Source organism: Dromiciops gliroides, chromosome 2 (genome assembly GCF_019393635.1).
Source record: "Dromiciops gliroides isolate mDroGli1 chromosome 2, mDroGli1.pri, whole genome shotgun sequence".
Taxonomy (NCBI): Eukaryota; Metazoa; Chordata; class Mammalia; order Microbiotheria; family Microbiotheriidae; genus Dromiciops; species Dromiciops gliroides.
In genome coordinates, this window is record NC_057862.1 from 475,712,335 (window position 1) to 475,718,334 (window position 6,000).

Here is a 6,000-nt window from a genome sequence, read left to right on the forward strand (position 1 = left end):
AAGGTGAGGCTTGAACCCAGAGTTTCCTAACTCCAAGTCTATCCTAATGTTCACTCTACTGTGTTGAATGACCAATTTTGCCACTTATCAGCTATGTGACCTTGGGCAAATCTTCACTTGGATTAGCCTCATTTTCCTTATCTATAAAATGAAAGAGTTGGACTAGGTCATCTTAAAATGATCCATGCTTCTGAAATTCTACACGTTTCAAATTCTTTTGAGAGTAGTTACACCTTAGACATTCATATGTTTTCTGTTGGAAAAAAAACAAAAACAAAAAATAGTTTCTGGTGGCAGCTAGGTGGAGCAGTGGATAGAGCACCGGTCCTGGATTCAGGAGGACCTGAGTTCATATCCAGCCTCAGACACTTGATTCTTACTAGCTGTGTGACCCTGAGCAAGTCACTTAGCCCTCATTGCCCCTCAAAAAACAAAAAAGAAAAACATGTTTTCCATTGAGCACAATCCTCTTCCTCTAAGAGGTGCTCAATAAATACTCGTTCAGACCCAGCATTAGTGCAGAAGAAAAGGTATTGAGGTAGGAGTCAAAAGGCCCAGGTTCTAGTCTTGGATCTACAGATAAGTGTCCTGGGAAGTCTTGGGCAATTCATTTCCAATTTTCATTCTGTGATTTCTTAAACTCAGCCAATAAACATTTATTAAGCACCTACTATATTCCAGACACTCTTCTAATCACTGGGTTACAAAGTGACTTGCCCTAAGTTACATAGCTAGTAAGTGACTAAGACTGGATTTAAACTTGTCTTCCTGACTCCAAGTCCAGCACTCTATTTATTCTGCCATCTAGCTATCTCCTAATGGGTGAAGTATCTATTTTTTGTTTTTTTGTTTTTGTTTTTTTAAGTGGGGCAATGAGGGTTAGGTGACTTGCCTAGGGTCACACAACTAGTAAGTGTCACGTGTCTGAGGCTGGATTTGAACTCAGGTCCTCCTGAATCCAGGGCCAGTGCTTTATCCACTGCACCAACTAGCTACTCCCTGAAGTATCTATTAAACATCTACTATATACCAGACATTTTCCATGAAAATAACATGTTTGTCAACTACTTCACTAGGATTTAAATTTTATATATATATGTGTGTGTGTGTGTGTGTGTGTGTGTGTGTGTGTGTGTGTGTGTGTGTGTGTGTGTATACATATACATAATATAATTTATATATTGTGATAAAATAATGGGATTTGGCAGATGCCCAGGGGCCCCACCTGAAGATTGATTTGGAATTGATTGAATTGGATGAGACTGAGAAACTGAGAACCTACTTAAGAATGATTAAATTGAGATCACACCTGACTGGCCCTGAGTCGGGTGTTGTTCTCAGAGGCTGTGGATTATGCCATCAACAGGAGACCACTCTCAACCAATCAACTTGAAGGACCTCCCCTTTTGGGGAGGGGTACAGGAACTAGGAAGCTGAGACTGGGTCACTGGATCTTCTTTTCATTCAGGAACCTGCGCATGGTGGCAGATGGAAAAAAAGGAGAGTCCCTCTTTTCATTTGGGACTTTGGCTTGGTGGGAGACAGAGAAAAGGCAGACAGAGAAAAAGAGAGGAAAGTAGGTAGAAGGTAAATAGACTTTTCTGGTGTTACAGGATCCCATGTGTTGTCTTTACTCTTTAATAAATCCTTAAAAGCCTAAACTCTTGCTGAAATTATCAGTAAATCTTAGCCAGTTTCCCCCCAAAACTGGTGGGGCAGGTTAGGACCCACATTTAGATTTTAAACATCACAACATTAAATATATAATATGATATTATATGATACACATATTATATATAATTTAGTATATAGGTATATAGATATGGATATGGATATGGATAGAGATAGATGATATAGACACAGACACAGACAGACACAGACAGATACAGATATACTATTCCATTTATCTACCAGTAGTGACTCTTCTGAAAAAGCAAATAAAGTTAATGTAGTTTGGCCTATTCTTTTTAAAATTCATAATATTTTATTTTTCCCAACTGCATGTAAAAATAATTTTTAACATTCATTTTTAAAAATTTTGATTTCCAAATTCCCTCCCTCCTTCCTTCCCTCACTGAGATGGGAAGCAATTTGATATAGGTTATACATGTGTGATCATGCAAAATATATAACTCATTCTGTGAAAGAAAACAGCGAACAAAAAAACATGAAAAAAATAAAGTGAAAAACAGTGTTCTTCCATCTACATAGAAAGTAAAGTTTTGAGGATAGGGGCCTTTTTCATTTTTCTCATTGTATTCCCCAGCCTAGTACAATGTCTAATGTGTTGGGTACTTAATAAATGCTTGTTGAATTGAATAATAATCCAGGTTTGTGAAGTATTTTCCTTACAACAAACCTCTGAGGTGAATAAGGCAAATACTAGTACTCCATTTTCAGGTGAGTAAAGTAAGGCTCAGAGAAGATAGATGAGTTGACTGTGGTCACACAATTAGTAAGAGTCAGGAGCAGGTGCCAAGATTGATTCACAAGTCTGGATGCAATCCTACCAAGGCAAGAAAATAATATTCCTATGAATGGTCTTATGCCCTGATTTTAGGGGAAAGGATTCTTCTCGAGTGGCTTAGTAGACAAAAGACTAGACCATGTCATTGTATACTAAGAGTGACAGAATTAATCATAGCCTCCAACCCAAGTGATCTGACTGTTAAGACAATGTCTTTAAAGTGGTTTTAAGAGAGAAAAACAGGGCAGCTAGGTGGCGCAGTGGATAAAGCACTGGCTCTGGAGTCAGGAGTACCTGAGTTCAAATCCAGACTCAGACACTTGACACTTACTAGCTGTGTGACCCTGGGCAAGTCACTTAACCCCCATTTCCCCACAAAAACAACAACAACAACAAAAAAAAAACCAAGAGAAAAACAAAGACAGAATTATACAAAAATGCTGATCTGTAACACTGGAAAACAGAAAATAGCCTGTATTTGCAACAACTGAGGAATGGAGATAAATTATGGCAGATCAACATAAAGTATTATTGTACCATAAGAAATGCCAAATATAGAGAAAAAGAAATATGGAAAGACTGATACAAAGTGACATAGAGCAAAGAAAGCAGAGTCATAACCTGCATATTGACTACAACCATGTAAACACAATTATCTGAAATATACATGACTCCATATAAACAGAGAGTGTAGTTCAGAGGGAAGGTCATGGAGTCAGAATGACCTGGGTTCAAGTCCTGTCTCTGACACATGCTGACTTTGTGATTCAGAAAAAAATTAATTCACTTCTCAGGGCTCACAGGCAACTCTCTAAGACTTTTCTAAGAAAGAACCGATCTCCATGGGAAGAGTGATTTACTTACAGGGAATTCCCAACACTCATAATATCACAGGTTCAGTTAAAAAATAACAGACCTCTCATCTTTCATCCAAAAAGTATCCAACTTCCTAGATAACGAATAAGGTTCCATCATTATCTTCAAAGGCTAGAATCTCAAAATCACTCTTGATACACAGAATTATAGAAATTCAGAGTTGGGAGGTACCATAAAGATCATCTAGTTCAAATTGTACATGATCAAGGATTCCCTCTACATCATCTCTAGAAAACAATTCATCTAGTCTCAGCTAGAAGACATCCAGCTGTGGGGAACCTAATCCTTTCTAGGATTGGCTATTTCACTTTTGGACAATGCTTATTGTTAGGATGCCTTTCTTCATATCAAGCCAAAAATCTTTGTCCTTTTTTTCTACATTTAGACTGAATCCACCTTCCCTCGAGGTACTTCTTTGTAACATCTCCAAGATCCATTCCTTTGACTTCATCTCCAATAACCAACCTCTTGTTAGTACTTGTTAGCCCTGTCATGGATGGTTTATTGCAATCATCTCATGGGTGATTTCATAGCCTCCAAAGTAACAGTGGGATATACAATAATCCAGAGTCTCAAATTCCACAGAGCAAATATTGATGAAAATCTATGCCCATGCCTCATCTTTGCCTCCCTGCCAAGCATTCTGTCCTTCCTGGAAAGGATACTGGTCTTGCATCTTACTAAACTACCCCCTGCCAGACCCTACCTACTGATATTGGTGGATAATGGTAGCTGTGGTTTAAAGGAAAGAGTATAAGAATGTGATTCAGGAAACTTGAGTTCAAGAATCTGTTCTGCTACTTTCTGGCCCTTTGATCTTGGGCAAATCATTTAATCTCTCATTTTCTATTTATATAAAAGAATAATGATCATATTAAGGCTACCTAATTCCTATGACTATTTCTGGAATCAAATGAGAAAATGTTAAACACTAAATTAATAGTAAACTATTATTCATATAGTATAGGGATAGAAACTAGACCTGTTCCATTGGTATTGGAAACTCCCAGATGAGGAAATTCCCTCTATCAATACAGGTTGACACCTTTCCTGAAACAGTCTTAGAGATTTATCTCTGGAGGTTTTTGTCTGGGTATATTTGTCTCTTTTGTCTAGGGAGGTTAATTGATTTTGCCAGAGTCACTCAGAAAATATGTGTCAGAGGAAGAACCTATGTCTACTTGACTCTTGGGCCAGCTCTTTATCTACTACAAAATATCACATCACTTTGACACTGTTTGCACGAAGAATTGCCATCCAGTAGGCATGCACTTGAGATGACTTCAATGATGACCTATCTGATGTCCTCACACTGTAAAATATTTTTGCATTCTGAGCATGTGCCTTCACACAGAGGAAGACATTGGAGAAAAATGTAAAAGGGAAAGGCCATAGTCCTATGGTTGGAGATCTTTGGAGGAAAAGCCTCTGAGTCCTTGGTTGATTAAAAAAATCATCAATGCTAGAATATTTGCCAAGGGAGGGAGGAAGAGAAAAGAGAAGGGAAGGGAAGGGAAGGGGAGGGGAGGGGAGGGAAGGGAGGGAGGGAGGAAGGAAGGAAGGAAGGAAGGAAGGAAGGAAGGAAGGAAGGAAGGAAGGAAGGAAGGAAGGAAGGAAGGAAGGAAGGAAGGAAGGAAGGAAGGAAGGAAGGAAGGAAGGAAGGAAGGAAGGAAGGAAGGAAGGAAGGAAGGAGGGAAGGAAGGAAGGTGGGTGGGTGTTTGGCAACTGTGGTATCCTAAGAGCCCTGCTTTTTCCTTTGACTGTGTGTAGCACTCTCAAGGCTGTAATCTCCCTTTTGGTGTAGTAGGAAACTTACGTTTCTTTGCATCCCCAGGGCTCAGCACAATGCCTGGCACATAGTCAGTGCTTAATAAAAGTTTATTGACTCACTGTCACCTTTCCTTCTCTCTGTCTCCATGCATCTCTTTGCTTTAGCCTATATTGATGCCTCCTCTGGGTTAAATTCCCTGTGCCCTCTCCAGATGGTGTGTGTCTGTGTCTCCTCTGGCTGGTGTAGGTCTCTCTGTCTCCTCTATTCCCCCCCGGCTCTCTGACATTTCCAGCTGGTGTGTATCTTCTTGTCCCCTCAAGTCTACATATTCTGTCTCAGGCCCACTTGTTGCTTGTCTCCTCCAGCTGGTGTGCTCCCAGGGAAGGAGGCATGATTAAAGGGCCATGCCCTTATTCTTCCAGTGTCTAATAAGCATATGATTGCTAATGCACATGCATAGACAAATAAACAGATTGAAATGCTGGTAAGAGACATGTCCATGGATAACTCATGCTCCAAAAAATTCTGCTCTGAGATTGTAGGATATTCTACCCACCAGTAGTTAGCTCTGTGACTTTGGGCAAGTCAATTTACATTCTAAGCCTCGTGTGTAAATTAAAATAATATTCTGCTGTAGTTACTGCATAGGGTTGGTTTGAGAACAAAATAATGGACCTCTAATAAATTATCACATTCAATACAAATGGAAGCTGTTATCAAAGACTTCCTAAGGTTTCAAATGTTTATTTTACTGTACTTATATAGAAAAGGAAGGTTAGATAGGGCATCTCATAGGAACTCTATCTCATCAAGATTCCATCATTACCAAAAGAGCAGTATTTTATAGTCACAGAATTTTAGTGGGAAGGGAGGTCAGGGGCTATCT